The sequence below is a fragment of the Apis cerana genome, linkage group LG1 (assembly GCF_029169275.1).
Source record: "Apis cerana isolate GH-2021 linkage group LG1, AcerK_1.0, whole genome shotgun sequence".
Lineage (NCBI taxonomy): Eukaryota > Metazoa > Arthropoda > Insecta > Hymenoptera > Apidae > Apis > Apis cerana.
In genome coordinates this window covers 6,647,645-6,668,496 of record NC_083852.1, presented here as the reverse complement: position 1 = coordinate 6,668,496, position 20,852 = coordinate 6,647,645, and the positions used below count along the sequence as shown (strand labels likewise).

At 31.1% G+C, this 20,852-nt stretch overlaps 1 protein-coding gene across 15 annotated transcripts in view; it reads left to right on the top strand.

The window, feature by feature from the left end:
* Nucleotides 1-20,852, top strand: part of LOC107994917 (protein kinase C and casein kinase substrate in neurons protein 1) — a 52,905-nt gene that overhangs the window by 12,218 nt on the left and 19,835 nt on the right. For 6 of the 15 annotated variants that reach the window (XM_062081190.1, XM_062081159.1, XM_062081145.1 and 3 more), the window contains exon 1: nt 16,597-16,875. The exons of the other annotated variants lie outside the window; for them this stretch is intronic. The gene's annotated coding sequence lies outside the window, so the exon portion shown is untranslated. Of the gene's footprint in view, nt 1-16,596; nt 16,876-20,852 lie in introns of those variants that run through there. 15 annotated transcript variants of the gene reach the window in all.

Below are 20,852 nucleotides of genomic sequence, written 5' to 3'. Positions count from 1 at the left end.
GAAAGAAAATGCACGATTCAAGTCTGCTCGTTCACTTCGATGCTTTAAAAAGAATACAAGTTCAACGAGTTCGATGTCGAGGCAGATCTTTTTTTCGCGCCTATTCGAACGAAAATTTCTTTCTTTTTTTTCATGCAAATAAAATATTTATCTTCTCTCGTAGAAAACACGAGGCGCGAGGTGATGAAACTGTTAGTCAGGCTTTCCTTCAACGTGCGATGTTTTCCGATTAGATTCCAACGTCTCGACTTCATCCGGCCACGGAAATAACTTTTCTTAGATGCGCAAGAAAATATTAACGTTTCTTACACGGTATTCAACGTAATTTCAGTCAGCTTTTTACATCGTTAACGTCCCGCGTTTACCTGACCAACGTTTCATTATTAACTCTGCTACATCATCCGAGTCTTTCTTTACTTAAATTGCATAAACGTTAAAAAATCGTTTGATTTTGTATCATCGTTTCTTTTTCTTCTTCTTCTTCTTCTTCTTTTTTATATTCATATGTAAAATACTCTTTTCTCAGAAGATGGAAATATCCGGAGAACAATCGCACGATTAATGAAAATAAATCGGATTTTTTCTTTTTTTTTCTTATTTAAATATCGTTCCATTTTTTTTTGTTTGCCAAAAATGGAGGAATAAGCAGTATATAATAATATATACAAGTGATAAAATATCGTAGTGCAAAGATTCAAAATTTCTTTGGTTAATAATTAATAAAATTAACGAGATCACCAGATACATACTTGAACGTGTGTTTGAACGAAAAGAAACGAAAGAAGACTTCTTCCAAGTGGCTCCCGTTCTAACAATTTCTGCGACCTACATTGCAACCGTTACGTAAGATCGTGCACGTATTATTATCGATTCATGCAAAAAAAAAAAAAAAAAAACGAAAAAGAACTACTTTCTGATAGAATACATCGTAACGTATAGTTATCTATCGAAACAACGGGAAAAAAATTATGAATCACTCAAGTCAATTATGACTTAATCGATCACGATCTCTCATTACAATTCCCCCCGATAACTCTCCCCGATCTCTCACATTTTCCACTCGAATCAATCGACTGATTCGATATCAACGTATCATAATATCTCTTCGAATTATTTAATTTCTTCGAATAAATATTTTATCGGCCAACAATATTCTTCGCAATTTCGTATCGAAAGAAAATTGCACGCGAAATCTTCCTTCGTTGAGAAATTCCGTACATTCGAGTATTGTTCCCTTTTTTTTTTTTTTTCTTCACAAGATCTTTGCCGATCGATCGAGCGTCAAAGGCTTTGGGGAACAATGCAGGAATGCGATCAAATGCGCGTCTCTTATCGAGAGGTACTCCTCATCATTTCGTAACGTGGTATTTCGAGAGATGACCTTAGGGAAAAATCGATGCTGGCCACCGCATCTACACACTTTTGTAGGACACGATACGGTGCAGGGAGGGGGAACAACGCTCTCTTTCGCCTATTGTATTCGACGTTGCATTCTTACCTGTGCATCTGTTGTCGCGAGGGAAGAATGTTATCTTTCAAAAGTTCTGTATATTAGATACATGTGCGTGCAAAGGCTGAAATACCGTGTTTAAAATCGTTGAAAATTCGTATATCGATAATTTTTTAAATGAAATTTTTACGTTTCGTTCTTATTCATTTTCTCGCTGGTAGATTTACTTTTGAAGCGGCTCGATATCTAATCTCGTGCGCACAAGAATTTTTATAATGTTCTTTTTTTCTTTTTTCAATTTATCGATTAAATACAAATACTGATATTCGAAATAACAAGTTGTGATAAATATATCTGTTGTGAATTAGATTATGGAAGAAACGATAGAAATGAAGTAATAATATCGAAAAATTTTTGGTGTTTCGAAGTTGGGAAAACGATATATTCTTCTCTAAGAGAGATAAATGATAGATTATTAAAAATCTTATCTAAAATTCTTTTTCACGAGCGATTTATCAGTTTATATAACTCAAAGTGTAACGACTGGACGATCGGAACAATAAAATTAGTCCATCGTTGGAAAAAAGAAAATTAACCTGAAACTTTCCGTTTGAAATTCGCGGCGGCAAACCGAGGCGGGAAATTCAAAAAACGTTTGATCTCGATTCCGTCGATCCTAGTGTTTCCTAACTTTATTTTTGAGTTAATAACACAATTTTCAAAATTAGATAATAAAGAAAAGAGCAAAGTGAAGTCTTTACAGTTAAAAGGATAGCTCGTTGAACATCGCGACGCGATGGTTGGTTAAATGCCATTAATAAAACAGCGAAACATGAATGAATTACAATTCGATAACGAGATAATAAAAGTGCAATAAGCACACGATCGAATCAAATTAAATCATCGCTATCGTACAACCTGTTCCATTGTTTAAAAATAAACGTACATTTATGGGTCTTGATTGAATCGACCTATCGCTATCGAAATTAGACTTCTCGGCGCAAAGGCCTGAGTCATTCGATGACTGTCAACGCGGCAAATAGAAGTTATTGACGCACGAGGCGCGCATAATAAGCGAGCGATCAAAAGATGGCAGTTGGAGCGTCAGACTTGGCGACGCTTGCCGCCAATGCGTGGTTAGCAAAAACTCTCTCGAAAGTGAACTCGTCACTGACTCGACGACCCCCTTTAAATCGTATGGAGAGAACTTTCATCCGTATAATTTCTCCGCGTATGCTGAAGAAAAACATTTCACGTTCTTGTTCTCGATCGCGTTCACTCTCTCACGATTCTCGCGAGAGACAATCGTTGAATCGATGATAACCTTTTCTTTTTCTTTCTCTTTTTCGATTCTTAATTCGCGCCCCGATGCGCTGCGTACATTGAAAACGTTAGCAGCCGCTTCGTGATTGGTACTCGGTCATATGCAGTTGTTGAATAAACCATCTGCTCGTTCAAGCGTACTACGTATAATAGAACGTGTGTGTGTGTGTGTGCACGTGCGTGTATACGTGTACATATACGTGTTCTGAAACTGGAATAGTTTGTTATAATTAAAATCATAGTTGTAATAACTAAGTTGCTCGATATTTTAATTTGTAAAATTATAATCAATATTTTGGGACAAGTAATGAGTTAGAATCTCGTAGAATAACGAGTCGTTGAATAATACGATTCAGATGTTTAATTAATCAGATCTATTGGTGCTCGTTTTGACTCGATCTTTCTCTCCAATAATTTTACGAATCTCGTAACTTAATTGTTTTAATAGACGTGTATTTTTGAAAGAATGATCTCTTATCTATTTGAACTATTTAAAGAATGAAGTTACGAGTGTGTATAAGTAAAACGAGTTTTATTCCTTGAAGCTGTCGTGCAACTTTTCTGATTACTATAATAAGATCTCTTAGGGGGGGAAAAAAAGAATTAAATTTCATTTTTAGGAAAGCTCGTATAAAATCTAATTTCTCGTTTAAATTCTCGTTTTTAATTTTAAAGTTTAACGTAATTTAAATTGGTCGTTGGGAATATTTTTCGAGCACGCGTCCTGTCTCAGAAAATTAAATTAATTATATAAATTGAAATTGAAATCAAAGGTCGTATTTCCTTCTTCCTCCTCGTTGGAATGACCGTGACTTTCGACCTGAAAATCAGCAGGAGTGCGTTCACCCTGATTCGATTCATTGACGCCTTTCTAAGCGGTCTGACATTCCAACCGCGTACTACTCGGTTCTCTCGAATCTAGATTGCGTACCTTTCTTTCCTTTCATCCGATTTCAATTTTCTGCATCGTCGTCACAGTGAAATATCGATTTCATTTTTTTTCTCTATAAAAAAGTGGTAAATATTTGTATAAATTAAAAAATTCGCTCAACTAATTCGTAAAATAAATCTCACTTCGAATTAATTGCCTTTCTTTGTCAATTTGAATAGTATATTATAATATATTATATCTCGTATCGTTTAACAGTACTTTTATATAAATATGTATAAAAAATGTATACTCTTTTATTTCGATCGATATGTAAATTCCAATTCCAATTTTTCACTTTTCCACAAACTGGAAATCGCCCATCAATTTCGATATCGATTCCAATGAATCGCTCGCCGTTTCTTAAAAAGATCGTAATAGATCGAAGAGCCGCGTATTCCCGATATTGAAGAAGCTTAATCGATCGATACATTATCTGGCGATACTGGTATCGCGTTCCTTTTATGCGTAATAATTCAGCCCGGATAATACAATACGCCTCTCTCGGCCGATTTACTCAACGATCGAGTATAGAATTATCAACGAATCTATCACGTTCGAGAGAGCCTCGATACATCAACATCTCAGCAGGAGTCATAAAAGGTCTTAATCTGTTTAACTACGCGCCCCTGTACGATCAACTTGCGTCCAATTGATGAATAATGTTGTATATATAGAATAAATAAATTCCTTGTTTGTCTCGCATCAACTTGCTCGCCTTGCACAAATTGACAAGATAAAAAAAGCAGGATAAAAAAAGGATAAATAAAATTGTGGAATAAAAAATGATGAGATGATAAATATATATTTTTCATCGTGTCGAAATTTTTATTGAAAATGATTAATGATAATAATCGGTGGTCAAATTTCGGTGAGGAGATTTTTTCCAATTTCGTTGAAAGAAATTCGCTAATTAGACGGGACTCGCGAGTAAAAATCAATAGCACGTGATATGTCGTATATGGCACAGTTGCATTGATAACGCCTTGTATGATGTGTCCCCGATACGTTTCTATTATCTGCAAGGTTTCACGTTCCGAATTAGAATGAAGGACAGCCTAAAAAAGGATCGTCAACGGGGAAATTAACGAATCAGGATGTGCGCGCGTTGAAATTGATATTGCATATGTTACATTTAAAAAAAATTATATCGAAAACATCTTCGATGTTTTCTCGAATAAACACGACGAAATTCCTCCAGTTCTTCGTAAAAGTATGTTGAAAAGATTTTGTGATTCGAAATCAATCATTTCAACCATTACGAATAATAGTATTTGAGAGGACTCATTTTTTACGTAAAATAATAATTATCGTAACAACATTCTGATAATAAATATAAATTTTGTAAGTCGAGGCGCAATGTAATTCGTATGGGAAATTATACGCTGATATGTATCAGTTGATGGCCGACTCCAATTTTCGAATTCCAATCTTGGTATTCCAATTGAGTTGATCTGTTTCTCCCTCGAATATTCGAGAGATATTTGATATACAGTGTAAATAATTTTTTACTTGAATAAACTTTGTAGATATGCTATAAATTTTTATATCGTATAAATTTTTGCAAAATTATTCGTGTAAGTTATATATGTATATAAAAAAAAATGTCGTAATTATTCGAAGAATATATAAGAAGAAAATGAGGTGATGTAAATATTTTAAAATAAATATTCATATATAAATTCACAGGATAAGTAAAAGAGGGTATACAGAAATATTTCGAGTAAACTTGGATGAACTTAAAACGATATACATTTATCTTCCGTAAAAGGATCAAGAGACCCTTAAGGGCGATAAAATCTAACTAACTGTGAGTTAGCATTCACGACCAACGTCTAAAACGTTTATGAACGCAATTAAGACGCCAGACGTTGCTCGCGTCACGCCCGCCAATTTAATCTAGTTATTTTTTTATTTTTTTCTTCGTTAATTATCTTTCTTTCGTTTCGTTTAAATATATTTCTCTCTGGAAAACCATTTTCCAGAGGTTTTTTATTTTACGTGATCAAAGACGCGTTTCGTAACGCACAATAATCGTTTCGAGTTTGTGTATTGTATAATATATTCTTACACTGTTATGTCGTATAATATAATATTAGTTTGAAATAAAAGAAAATATTTTTAATAAAAGTAAAAATACAAAAAGGTCAAACGATCGTATGCAAATGATATTATATCACGCAACCATTGATAAAATCTTGATGCTACATCACATATAATAAATGGAAGAAAGCTAGTTATTTAGTAAAATAAAAAGCGTTATAAAATATTCAATATGATATATAAGAAATTATCCAAAAAAAAAAAAATAGTAAATCAAAATCTAAAATTTATAGTTAAACTAGATTAAATTGAAATTTAAATTAAATTTCGAATTAGATTTCAATAAAGTTAAAATATATTTTGTATCAAAATTTAGATTAAATTACTAAATTAAATTAATTTAATTTAAATCTCTTAATTTAAATTTAAATTTTCTTAAATTCAAAATTTTGTTTTTTATTCATTATTTATTATGAGAATATATGTATATGATAAAATTTTATAAAATAGATTTCTTACTAGTATTGATAAATTATTATGAAAGCGCAGATACCATCAATTATAGCAAAACATTATACATTTATATACGTATTATACGTTTTGTCAATCCAATTGACTAGACACTTCGTGATGTCTCGACGTTTTTATATATTTATTCACGTCTCTAAATTCTTCCCAACAAGCGAAGAGACCTCCCGATCTTTAGAACCGGTCCCGAGTCGTTCTACCTGTACCGATTTACCGATATCAACCTGTGCGTAAATACTAAACACATAGTGTATTGCTTGCGCATGCGCCTGGACTCGACCTGTCCCTAACCTCTTCAACGCACTCTTTAGAAACTGTCGTGGGAATGAACTGACGAGTGATCGACTGAATCCAGTCATTCGAATGTGGACTTTCTTGCGGAATGTGTGATGTGTGACGAGATATTTGTTATTCTTTTTTTTTTCTTTCTTTTTTTCATTCTCTCGTGCTATTGTTTTTTTCTTTTCTCTTTCTTGTTTGCTTCGTAGTTGGACATTGCTTACACAAGAGCATTGATTAGTTGACGGCATGTCCTTGACTGTTTCAGATGTAGTCTATTATTACGTGATAAGATTCAATTTATTTATAGTTTCTTGTTTTCCTATTTTATTAACCGTTGACTCGTGAATTATCATAAAATATTAATACGATATTTTTAGAAGAAGGAAGATCTTGAAAGAGATAACGTTAATAACGTTTGAAGTTTCCGGGTGCGAGGAGTATCGTTTTGGAAGATAGTTTTGAAGTTTTGCCAGGGAATATATACGTGTCAGAATGAGAGCATGCGTTTAAATAAAGGGTAAATAGAAAGTGCACTTTCGTATCGTGTCCTTAGATCGTTGATGATGCCAACTACAATGTTGGCAAAATATCAGAAACATTTTCCAAAAGAACACGATTTACGTGAAGAGACATTGTGATGAATTGAACAAAATTTTATGTGCATTACAAAGTTTATTAAATTTCTGTAAATAAAAAAAATTTATGAAATTCTCTGATCTAATTTATGATTACGTTTATGATATATTAAAAGTAAATTTATTATACATAAGTATAAAACGACTATCGGAACATAACCACATATAACACGTGTTCGTGCATTCATATGGAATTGTTTAACAATAAAGATCGTACTGAAAAAATTATTAATAAAAATTTGAATCAATAATATTTTAAATATCAACTTCTAGAATTTCTTTGTAATTTTGCTTCAGAAAAATAATTTTTCCAACGTGGTTCAATTGTATGTATGGATCGAACGCATAACTGCATTCAATAGAATATCGTATTACTACTTAATATAGATTCTTCGATGGGCATATTATCCATAAACATTATTATGCAAACACATAGACCAAATGACAACTTCTTTTACAATTAACGATGATTCATACAATTATACAAAACGTGATTTCCATTGATAAATGTTCATTAATTTTTCCAACAGAATCTTTTCAATAGAATATCTGTTCATTCAATTCCGTTCACGAATAAGCTTTTACGAGGTTCCTTTGTCTATTATTTTTACCTTTTATATTCTATACTTCACTTCCTTTTTTTCACTCTCAATTTCTTTCTCTTAATAGAGGAAGGAAATTTGGTTAAAGTTTGAATTTTTACGATATTAAAAATTATGAAAAATATATTTCTATTAACCGTGAAACCTCTTAACCTCAATCTTTATCACCCTTCAGCGCATCGTGGGAAACTCTTTTCTTTTCAAGAATTGTGATTTGGATATATACGCGTTCATACATATTTTTATTTCGCAGCATTCATTTTCTAGATAGATACGAATGTTAGATCCGTTGTATGGTTCCCATGAAGCGACTACGAGCGACTTCCTGTTGAAGAAACAGATGTGGCCTTTCTAAGGCCCTTTTATTGTATTTCTCAATTCTCTTTAATGTAAGAATAGCTTTGAAAGGTTTTGGTAATTTTCGAATGTACCATGATGAATTGTCCAAATTTAATATATATATATATTTTAAATTAATTTTAAATTAAGAATAAATATGTTAATTATTAGGCTGTACATAACCTAGAAAAAATTTTTCTAAAAATTTAATATTATTTTTATTAATTATATAAATTATATATTATATAATTGAAATTATTAAATTGCAAGAATATAATTTTGGTATTAATGTCTCGTAACTACGAAGAATGCAATTTACAATCGCTTTCACTGGTATGATGTCTGTCACTTCCGGAATAGCGCGGATTCTTATCGTAAATGGTGCGTTTACCTGAAGAATTTTAATTTTTTTCTCTCTCTCTCTCTCTCTCTCTCTCTCTCTCTCTCTCTCTCTCTCTCTCTCTCTCTCTCTCTCTCTCTCTCTCTCTCTCTCTCTCTCTCTCTCTCTCTCTCTCTCTCTCTCTCTCTCTCTCTCTCTCTCTCTCTCTCTCTCTCTCTCTCTCTCTCTCTCTCTCTCTCTCTCTCTCTCTCTCTCTCTCTCTCTCTCTCTCTCTCTCTCTCTCTCTCTCTCTCTCTCTCAACGTCACATCGATCTAACGTTGTTATATTAGATAGAGAATAACGGTGTTCGCACATTGCAATAAGGTGATCGTGTCTCTGTAACGTTGCGTCTTATGCAACTCGTTTGGATTTCAAAACAGTTTTCTTAACGGTTTCATGGCGATCGTCCTTTAATATTATATGTCACATTTTATGAAACACGTAATTTAATTAAGATTGAGAAAGAAACTTATTCGTACGTATTTTCATCAGGTCGTATAATAATAAAGAAACGATGATTCTTACATTTTATAAGAAGTATATCGTTTTTGTAGAAAATGGAATTGATCTTCTTTGAAATTCTAACGGCACATTCGACACGTTGCTTTCAATTTTTTTCACTTCGATCTACTTCTACTGCGCGAGCAGTACATTTTATAAAAACTCTTACCTATATTTCTCGCATTCTCTATTAAACAAAAACAAATACTTTTATTCGAATTTCATTTTATGAAACAAACTCTTAAATTCTTTTATCGCTAGCAGTTTAAAATTTTCCAATCAATATACAAGGCTTTCTTTCATAACGACAGCGGAAATAATTAAACTTCAGAAAGATAATTCTTCCCTTTTCATTATACGATTTCATAAACGTAAATTATACTTAATTAAGAATTATAACTATAAGCACGAATTACATTCTATATCTCCTTCGAAAATACGTACTCATCCGAGAATTATTGTGTATATATCTTTATTTTCTACGTATATAAATAAGTATTTCAAACTTTCAACAATAATGCACACGTTTCTCTCCCTGTAATGTAAAACGTGTTTACTACTACACCATTACTTCCTCTATCCTCATATCTACTAGAATAAATGATCGAATCAATTATCCACACTTTTTCTACGAAACATCCATTAAAGTTCTCGATGGAATTCCCCGATGAATTCAAACAAATGAATAACAATAAATAATAAATAAATAGATTCAGCACGCGACATTATACATTATACATTTCTCACGAAATGTAATCGTAAAGTAAAGCAGTTTGATCTATCGTTTTTACGAACACGTGTTACTCATGAATAGTGCTGAAGATAAAATTATAAGAAATAAAATTAGTGGAATAGAGTTTTGAGACTTTAATTAAAGATAGTAAGCACTGTTTAGTCACACCTGTTAGTGTAAAACTATGAACAACGAAAGTGGGCTTGTCCACTTGTATATAATTGCTTATTATCCGATGTTACCCGACGTTACCCGATGCTACCCGAATGTTGTCCGCGAATACGAACAGTACTGCCTTAAAGAACAAACACTCCACGAAAATTTTTGCGCTCCCTTTAAAAGAACAATCGGTAGATAAAAAATATCCTTTTACAATTCTTTTCAATCTTTTTACATTCTAATTACGAAAGAAAATATCTCAATTATATCATTATTATATGAATTATCATTATAATTGTATTATTCGTGAAAAATGATTTTGCATAATAATAAGAAACAATGATCGTAATTGAAATTAAAAGTACGTCATATTTAGAAGGAGACGACACAAAAAAATCGACAAAAATCAGATTTTTAGTGAAAATTATAGTCGTTTTAACCTCGACATCTTTAAGTATTTCTTTTTGCATGTATATCGAGTAGTTACGACCTTATTGATGCATTCCATCGCGTGGAAAACTAGTGTGCTACTCTAGAAAACAAGGCGCGATACGATAATAGCGATAATAGTTTAATGGTTTCGACGATAATTCTTGGTAGTAAACTCTTTCGATACCAGTGCAGTTTTATCTCGAACATGTAGGTGTCAATAGATTCTTTCGGATTCGATAAAAGACGGAAGGAGAAGGTGCGTTTTACACCTGTGTTCTTAAGATTTCATGTGGGTGATCTGGGTGGGGTACAAATTAATCGCATACCTTATCATTTTTTATTGGTTATCTAATGTTAGCTATTATACATGTATAGTATTGAAAAATTATAAGCTTTGAAACATTGAAACATTCTATTTCCCTAATTTTCGATATATTATCGTGATATTTAAAGTTTTAAATAATACAATTTCTTAATTCGAAAACATAAAAATTATGAAAAAAAAATTCTAAAAAATATTTTCTGACGAAAAAATATGTTTTGCTCATAAATCGAAAAAGAAAATAATCGATTGCTTTTTATCTTATACGCGTTGAGCATTTCTTCGTGCCACAACAATGAACAAAGTATAGCTATAACTAAAACATTGGTATTGAATCGTCAACGCCTACTCACTTACTGTCGACATTGTTTACGTCATATATTAATAAAGAACTTTTTCAACAAAACGCAAAAATAAAATACTAATAACACATTTTATAAATTTACATGCTTTTGCAATTTTATATCAACAATCGTTTTTCCAATATCAGTGGTTCTCAATAAATAAATATTATCACCGTATTATCGCTGAAAAAAGATTTATCGTTTAATTCTTCTTCTTTCAAATTTCTTCATCCCTAAGAGTCCTTCAAAAAGCTAAACTAAATCCATCGTTCGCAAATCCATACGCGCAAAAAGTCTATTTTCATCCCACCTATCTGAAACATAGCATCAGAACAAACACGTGGCAAGATATAATATCCATCTAAAATCGTTTCTCGTCGCGACCAGAAAAATCACTTTACACCCCGAAACATTTTTCTACGTTTTCGTGTCACGGTGAAGAAAAGGAAAAAAAAGCCCCTCTCGGCTATCTTTGAACGGTTTCCCCGTTGCGCACAACGAGACGAAACTAACTGCACGCGACGCGGTATTTTTAGAGATTGGAACAATGTGCGTACACGTTATTTATAACGCGGCGCGTTTCTTCTTTCATTCCGTTAATTGTTTTCGAAAAGCATGATTTACGACCACCTTAAATTCGTATTCAAATTGAATCGTGGATGGCCGCTCGTACGTCGAGATTTTTCAATTTTTTTTCAATTAATAGCATATTTGAGAGTCGAAACATTATTTTCTGATAATTGTAAAAAATTAATCCCAAGAGTAACTCTAAATGCAGCACATTAATGAAAAATAACTTTCGATGGTAAATCTCTAGAATTTTACTTTCAAATATATTTATACCCTCAGGGTGTGAATCCATTTGAAAATAAAACACAAGCATCTCACAAGTTACTGTTTTCCGAGAATAGCTTTCATTCTCAACGCGATTAGGAGGAATTTTCCATCAAGGAAAAAAAAAAAAAATAACTCTCGAGGCCAATTTTCGATAGTTCAAATGTATTCCCGCATCCTTAAGCTGAATCCGTACACAGCTATTTACGAACAGTTCGTAAATATTCGCCAATAGCACTCGTGCAAGCGAGGAATCGGCCATCGAAACTGTTTCGAACATTGTCCGTGACCGTTCGTTTAATTAAATTACACGCCTTTGCAAAGCAGAATCGGAATGATATAAACACCGGTTTAATCGGGACCACGTGATAATACGATTAATCGAGGCGTTGCTGGTGGATATGCAACATGTGTAACAGCACGTGTAATATTAATATCGTTTATACAACGCGCGAGCGCGTAATTTGCACTCGCCATTCAGACAGAGTACATCCTCATTAAGCCGATCAGACTGAGTTTGCATGCATTACTTATATTGTCCAACTGTGGAGGAAGACGGTGACTGGAAAAGAAAAGAAAGGGAGGAGAAGATGTGAAATTTTTCTTACAAGTTTTTTTTTCTTTTATTTTTAAATTTTCTTGGTATCTCCGATAGATAATATACGTAAGTTTTGATCTGATGTTCTGCGTATCATCGAAAAATAAATTATACATTTGGTTGGAATTACTTGTCGTATTTGGAGCGGGAAGCATCCCGTTGAACCGTTCTTTTTCGCGGCTTGCGGCGGAACAGTTAGATCGCAGTTTGTGTTCCATTGGCGGGAGATATAGAAGGATTTCGTGGAAATATTTTTACGATATTAAATCTTTAAATATTAAATATCGTTCAGATTGGATTGATTAGAACTTTCGACGAATTTTTCCATGATTATTTAACCTTTATATCTTGCATCGGGCAATTAATTCTGGCCTTGTATATCGATCGACGATTAATTAGTTAAGTACTGCGTAAATTTTCTCCATAAAATACACGAAATGATTGAAATAAAAGTAAATTGTCGAGTTTCCTCGTCGGATGGACAAATGAAGACACCAATCTCGCACGATGTTGCGGATTGATTAAGTTTTATAGCGCATAAATGTGTCGTATTGTGTAATAAAAATCTAAGAACCCAAGTCGCTTTCACGAGTGACGATCATTTACTTGTGCTTCACGTCGTAAATTGTCTAACGCCAAGTTTGGTTCTTTTACCGTAAGAGTTCATTAACCATGGATATACAAATCGAATTCATGTAATATATATATATATATGTGTGTGTGTATATATGTATATAAAATGTACATAAACGATCCTTCTTCCACGTACGATATAATCATCGTCAGATTTATAACAGGATTGAACACAAATAGGGCCTCTCGACCCATCAAGCTTCGCTAGTCGAGGAAGCCAACTCCCTTTGAACGCTCCATCGGTAATATAATCAATAGAGACAAGAAATATAGTACGGTTTTTCCTTTTGCCACATCTCTGCCCTCATGAATTAACTACGCGTGATTGCTGGCAGCAAAAATGAAGCGGCAATTGATTCTAACTTGTTTGTCCATTGAATTTTATACAGAGTATTAATATATTCGTTTAGAAGCTTGATTCTACAGGTTAAAAACAAGTAATACAAAAGTTGGTGCGTAAGAATATCGATTCATGTTTATTTATCGAGTTGTTGAGTTATTAAAATTATTTTTTCTTCGTTGCACGGTCGAAGTAAGATGCGTGGAAAGTTAAAATCTTCGAATTATAGAGATTTGAACGAAACGAAAATTAAATAATTTTCCAATTGTAGCGATTTATAAAAAAAAATTTTGATATTTAATCGATACATAATTTTAAAAGAATTCGATTTGTAGAGGTTATTCTAAATTCAAGTGATAAAGGTAAAATAATGCATCTGGATATATGGCGAACAATTCTATTCTATAATTCTAAGCCTTCTATTTCGATTAAGATAAGATAAGCCTTTTGATGGATTGAGTAAAATTATAGTCTTGTAAAAAAGGCCGTGTAAAAATATTTTTTAGTACAAATTCCTATATATTTTAAAAGATTTGTAATTATGTTTGCCATTCAAATCATTGTAAAAATGAATAATCATTGTTGTAGTGATTAAGTTTTTACGGGCAATGATCCGTTAAGATAAATAAGATGAAGAAAATTTTAAACGCAGGTAAAAAGAAACGAGAAATAACCTCCGAGTGAAACAAGCTTTCTAACTGCTTGTAGTAACGAATTTGGTTGGCTTCGGATAAACTGACCAACATTGTTATACTCTATACCACGTGCATGCTAATCCAGCTCAAATTAAGTTTTGATTACATTTCGCGACGCGTTATACAATCTAAATGGCGCTATTTTGTTCGAGTTTAAAAATTATCTTCGTCGGGGAAAACGAATTAAGATTCTTTTGAAATAAGTGGTTTTTAAAGATAGAAATAGATGTATAGATAATATATACTTGTATATACCGCAATAATCGATCGTATCTCTCTGGATAAATAAATTATGATCGTTAATTTGGTAATTTGGTTGTTGACATTATACATTTACAGATCTATTAAATTAATTTTATCGAGATTAGGATATCAAAACATTTGTAGTAAAGGTATGCAATATATTATGATTGATTTTAATATAAATCTCTTTTCTTTTACGATGTCTTCAATTTTTATACGATTTTCAATTAAGTTTTATTTACTTGCGAAAAACGGAAGATGACATCGTATATATCCAAATATTTCAAAATTTATTTCTTTTCCTCGAGTATTACGTCTATATCGAGTAGAGCGAATCGTCGAGTGGAGATTCAAATATGCTCAATCCGATTTTATTATTCTTATTTTTCAATTTTCTTTCTAAACGTCATAAATAGGTAGGAATCGATGATTAGTTGGAAAATTGACGTGACATACACAACGAAGAATAACCATCCTTGACCGGATTTACGATACAAGCGTATACAACTGCTAATTAGCGGTATAAGCTAATAAATTTTTACGAGGAGGAGTGGTGGTTACGCAGGCACTCTTCTGTTCTTAATCGATTAGCGGTTAAAACGTGTGCCAAGCCTTTGGATATAGCTATCTTGATTTCGCGCGTGTCACGCTGAAGACTCATTGATTCGTCATCTTATTACTTCGAAAGAATTACGCAGTTTAAATGAAGAAAAATGCGATGTAATTCTTTTGAGATAAAAATATTGGTAATTATATTTTACATAAAAAAGAATAAGAAGCCTTTTACGATTAGAGTTAAACGATAGAGAATGTAAAATATACATTTTTAGCTTTGGTTACGTAAAGGAAATATGCATTGATGTTTTTATTAACATGGTAATTATCACTTTTAGAAAAAAAATGGGTCAAATATTAATTTTCAAACATCGGCGCTATATTTTAATTCCATCTCTTCTGTAAAATGGCGGATTGAGAATCATCGCATATAATCACTTGTAAAAGTATTCGTATACTTTTAGTCAAATTCCATACTAATAAATTATATTATCAAAACCAAAGATAATTTTCATATGAAACATTGTGAGTAATAGGTTAGAATTGTAGAACAATTTTTTTATTTCACTTCGAGAGGATAAAATCAAAAGTTTCAATATTATTTTTGTTTTTTTTTTTTAATATAACTTTTATACAATGATACGAGATAGTAAAGTAGATATAACAAATTTTTAAAATATTTAATATTCAAATATTTTAGTGTTATTTTTTAAAAATCGATTTTCAATTGTTTTTTTTTACATTTTTTATTATTAACATAATTGATTTCAAATTGTATTATAATACATTGAAATAGCTGAAATAATAAAAATAATATAATATTATAACACGATTCAATTTTCTATTGATTCAAAAATATCACAATTTTAGATTCTCCAAATAATAAATGAACTATAAATCAGAATATGTTTATTTATTTACTCGAAATGACGAAATTCATCCGATAAAACGTATGAACGATATTTCGACATCAAAACATATTTACAAAATCTAAAAAAAAAAAGTTATCTTGAAATCTACGTTGTTATTAAAAAAAACTTTCGATCAATTTATCTCTTTCTCGAGAAAACACAAAAATTTTATCTTTTATCTTTTTATGAACATTGATCTAAATCCTCCTAATAATAAAATCCATTCATCTTGCTTTATACATTTCTAAATGATTTACGAATAAATGGTTTGAGAAATTAATTGCTTAATTATAAATGATAAAATAAGAATTGTGGCTGCAAAATATTCTGAATATTTTCCATAAAAATGAAGCTAATATAACTTCACTTAACCTATATTTTTCTTTAAAGAAAGATGATCATTTTTTCACTCATTTCGTTTGTTTTTTAGTTTTAATATATTTATTTCTTAAATATATATTACATTCATAAGTATATTATTTTTAATTATTGAATAATATATCTATTAATAAAAAAAATCTATTATAGAAACATATATACTTATAAATTTTATTGGATCGTTTTATTTTTGTGAAAAATGATTGTCAGTTTTGTTTTTAAAATAAACACACATATAGAAAAAATATTTCGCAGTCAAAATACCATATTTTATCGATTGGATCAAGTCGTAGAATATTCGATGAGGTGTTACCTATTATTATCGTTTCGACTAATTGCCATTCCAACGAACACGTAATACCGCCATGCGTACATACAGGTTACGTATGTATACTTTTTTTCATCGAGTCGAGCCACAGTCGGCCAGTTCTGGAGAGAGAACCGTCAGTTCAGTACGAACCGTTGCGCTGTAGGGATTTCACGTTTAACGTGACTCCGCTCGACACACGTTATTTATAAATTCGTGCGCGATCCATCACGCTTTTTTTTCGAAGCGACGAAAGTATGCGATGATTCCAGTGCCGGATTTCGAGTGATATTCGAAGTAGTTTCGTTTCTCAAGTTGTCGAAGATTAGAAAAATTTCATTTGACGAGTGTCGTTGCTTAACCATGTCATACTCACAAGGTAAAAGTTCTTTGTCGTACATATAGTTCATCAACCGATATAGTCAAATGAAAAGCTATGAATGTTTCGAAAATTGGAAATTGAAATATTGTAGAATATATGTGTTAAAATGGTGTGGTGGTGTTAATTCCTATATTCTTGGAAAAGTATTAAAAATAATAAATGGAATTTAGTGATAATAAATTGGTATTAAGTGACAATAAGTGAATTAACGAAAAATGTGTAAATGTTAGGTTAGGAATTGAAATGATGCTTGGATGGATATGCGTGTGCAGGTTTTGGATCATGATTTTTTAGAAATTCAATTTATTAAGAATTTTCCATTATTTTATATAAAACCATATATTTCAGATAAACGATGATAACATTTTTATTATCATAATTAGTTTTTCAATTATAATATTATTCTATTATAATATTCGTTTCCGAACTTTATTTATTGATTATCGTTTAAAGCTTTTGTATCTTTGTTAAAAAAATTTGTCTAATGTGTACTTTATCAATAATTTTACTCTTTATTTTAATTAAATTCCTGATTTTTACAATTTACAAGAAAAGAAAATAAAAATTTCCATTTCAAAAATCAGTTTTAATTACGAACACTTTGCTAATAACCTAAAATAATATTCCAAGCGTTATATACAAATACCAATAAGTATTCACACATTTATAAAAATAAAAATGGACGAATAATTACGATTATATCGTAAAATCCGATAATTGTGCATTTTTCGATAATTTGACATTTTCGTGTGAAATTTTTATATAATCTTATAGTGATTTCAAAAATTTAAAGTCGTAATTCTTGAATTATATTATTATTGCGCAATAAATGAGTGCAATAAATATAAATATAATCGAACTGAAATACAGTAGTTTCAAAATATACACGAATATCGATCCAAAATTGCTTTATAATGATACATTATGTGTTGAATCTTTCAAACGATTTGCACAAGTAAACAATTGCAAGTATGGAAATACAATGTATGCTTATAAAATGTGCGACACAAAATACTATAAGTATTCATATAGGGAAGCGAATCAAGGATACGCTTCGACGACAGGATGTATCGTTATGTATATAAAATATATACATGTGTATCCATTATAAGGAAAATATAATATATCTTCAAACTTTTCTAATCGAGATTTAATTGTCGATATAAAATCATGGTTATTTGACATTTAATGCATATTTATGAATATATATATATATTTTTATCACTTGAAATATTTAAATATGAAAATCGATTTTCTGAAAGAGATAGATAGGAAAGAGTTGTTCGTGAAAAGTAATTTGTATCATAAATTAAATATTAATTTTTTTATTTATCATAGAAATTAAGGAATAAATATATCAATTAATATTTATATATTTTTTTATTTCTTAATTAAATTCAATTCGAATAATTTTAATTAATAAATTAATAAAAATAAACATGCATTCGGTTAATCCATATTTTAGAGATTCTATTTATTTTTTCTTTTTGCATGAGAAATCATTTATGGAAAAATTTATACATATAGAAATTTTTGCTTGTTGTAACAACATTTTGCTCTCATTAAACAGATACATTATTCAGGATATTTTTATATTGAAATACTATTTTACTATTAATTTTGAATCTGAAAATGAATATTATAACGCTCAATTATATATCCTTGCGGATATTAATTAAATGTACTTTCGAACTAATGATACAACCAATACACATACAACATGTGAACATAAAATATTATATTTCATAAAATATTAATTATAATGTACCGAAATACGACTATGAACACCTATAAAACGTACTCGTATATAATTTCTTATTACCTGTAACAAAATAATGCGCATATATTATTATACCGTATGTCATTACGCTATTCAATGACTTTGGTTATAACATACTTATATATACGAAATAACCACTTAAGGGTTAATAAGAAACTAATAATAAATATCAATTTAAATTACACGATTATAAATACATATAGTGACTCGTGAAAATGTTCGAAAACTCGTAAATAAAACTGTTATACAATAAATGTGTTAAAATTAAACTTTAAAAGTATTAAGTAATTAGTATAAAACATCGAGTATCGAAATTACATATGAGAATCTTTTTTAACAAAGAATGAAGTAAATTCTTGATAAAACAAATTTTCATTTATTATTCTATCGTCTTACGGTAAAAAACATTTCCACGCAAAATTTTATTTAAAAATTTGAATTTTTTTCTCTTTCAAAAAAAAAATTATAACCTATCATATCCCCCGTACGTACATTAAAATTATTCAAGTTGGATGAATTTTCTGGTAACACAGAATGTTGGAATGCCGGATAGATAAAGATTCAAAGGAATCTCGGAATCTCTTCCACGATTAAATCCCGTGCTGACTATATTGCGCGCGGTTACAATAATTAACGATATAATTACTATCTTTCCAGAACGGAGCTAAACGACCACTATTACGCGAGGGATATTTTAAATAAGTCGAGAGAGCCGTACCCTGTGCCATACCCTGTGCTTTTCCTTCTCGTTGAATTATGGTAAACCGCTAGCCATGTTTCTCTACCTCGGCCGCGTTCGAAATTAACTGTATCCTTGGCAGAGGAAACGCAGTCTCTGGACGCGTCTACCTCATCCTCGCCGTGTAATTTCCCACTTTTCTATTTTATTTTTGCTCGCGCGAGCGTAATCTCTCCTATATAGCGGAGCCATAGGAGAATCGAGCCACTCGAAGAACCGACTCGCGCCATTATGTACGAGGAATGCCACGGTACGAATATAAATATTCCATGTTAATTTATGCGAATACAGAGAGATATTACGTCGAAAAGTAACAATTTCACTTTGGAACACGAAGAAACTTATACATAAGTCCTAATTTAATCGAATCGTAATAAATTGAATTTCGATGTTCTCGAATTTGCGAAGTTTTCAAAATGATTGATATTTTAGAGGTAAGAAATGGAAATTACAGTCGATATTTTGATCAATTTATCGTATGAATTGAAATTATAAATAATATAAATTATAGAAATTTTCACAAAATTATAATATCACAAATGTTCAAATTCGAAAGATTGGATTGTAGTTTCTGTTTCGTATGTTCGTAAAAAAAAAAAAAAAATAATAAAAATTCGAAAATGAATAGGAAAATCTGTAGAAAACTGGAGAGTTCTATTCAACCAAGTTTTCGAAACAAATGCACGAATATTGCACGAGCGACAAAATACCCGGTACAATGATAATTTAAGGAAGTTGAGAAGGGAAGAGGAAGGATCCAACTTTTGAATGCTGCAACATAACCTCTGTTTCGTTATTTTCGTATGTTATTACGTGTGCAGACGCATGTTACGGTTTCGCTTCGTTACACGCTCGCGCACACTTGACTCTTCGAAATATGTTTTCTCGTGCATCTTTCTTTCTTTTTTCCTCTTTCTTTTTTTCTTGCAAGCCCAAGTATCCTTTTCGAGTTGCACGAAAGAGGTTATGGATCGGATATGATCAAGATACGTGGTAGAATACTAGTAAGAATTATTAGTTCAGCTAGTTCAAGTTATAATTATTCGATGATCGAGAATTTGATGAAAAGATATCCATCGACATTAGAATTGCTAAACGAGTCAAATTGAATTTTGTCAGTATAATTGCATGGATTAAGAATGCATAAACAAATGAAATAAATTTTATAAGAGATCATTTTCATCCTTGCGTACTCCTTCCTCCGTATAATGAAGATATTTTGTTTATTTTTCTTAGAGATCGTAGAAGGTGAACGAACCTCTCTTCTCCGAATAATGGCTGGAAAAGAATTTTTCGGCCATCGGTTGACACGTATTTACAACAATGCACACACGAAACGGGCATTAGAATGAAACGAGTATTCAAATTAATCGCGCGTAAGATAAATAAATAAATGGCGAGAAATATTTTAATCAACGATAATAAATCTCTTCGATAGTTTTCTTTTCGAGAACC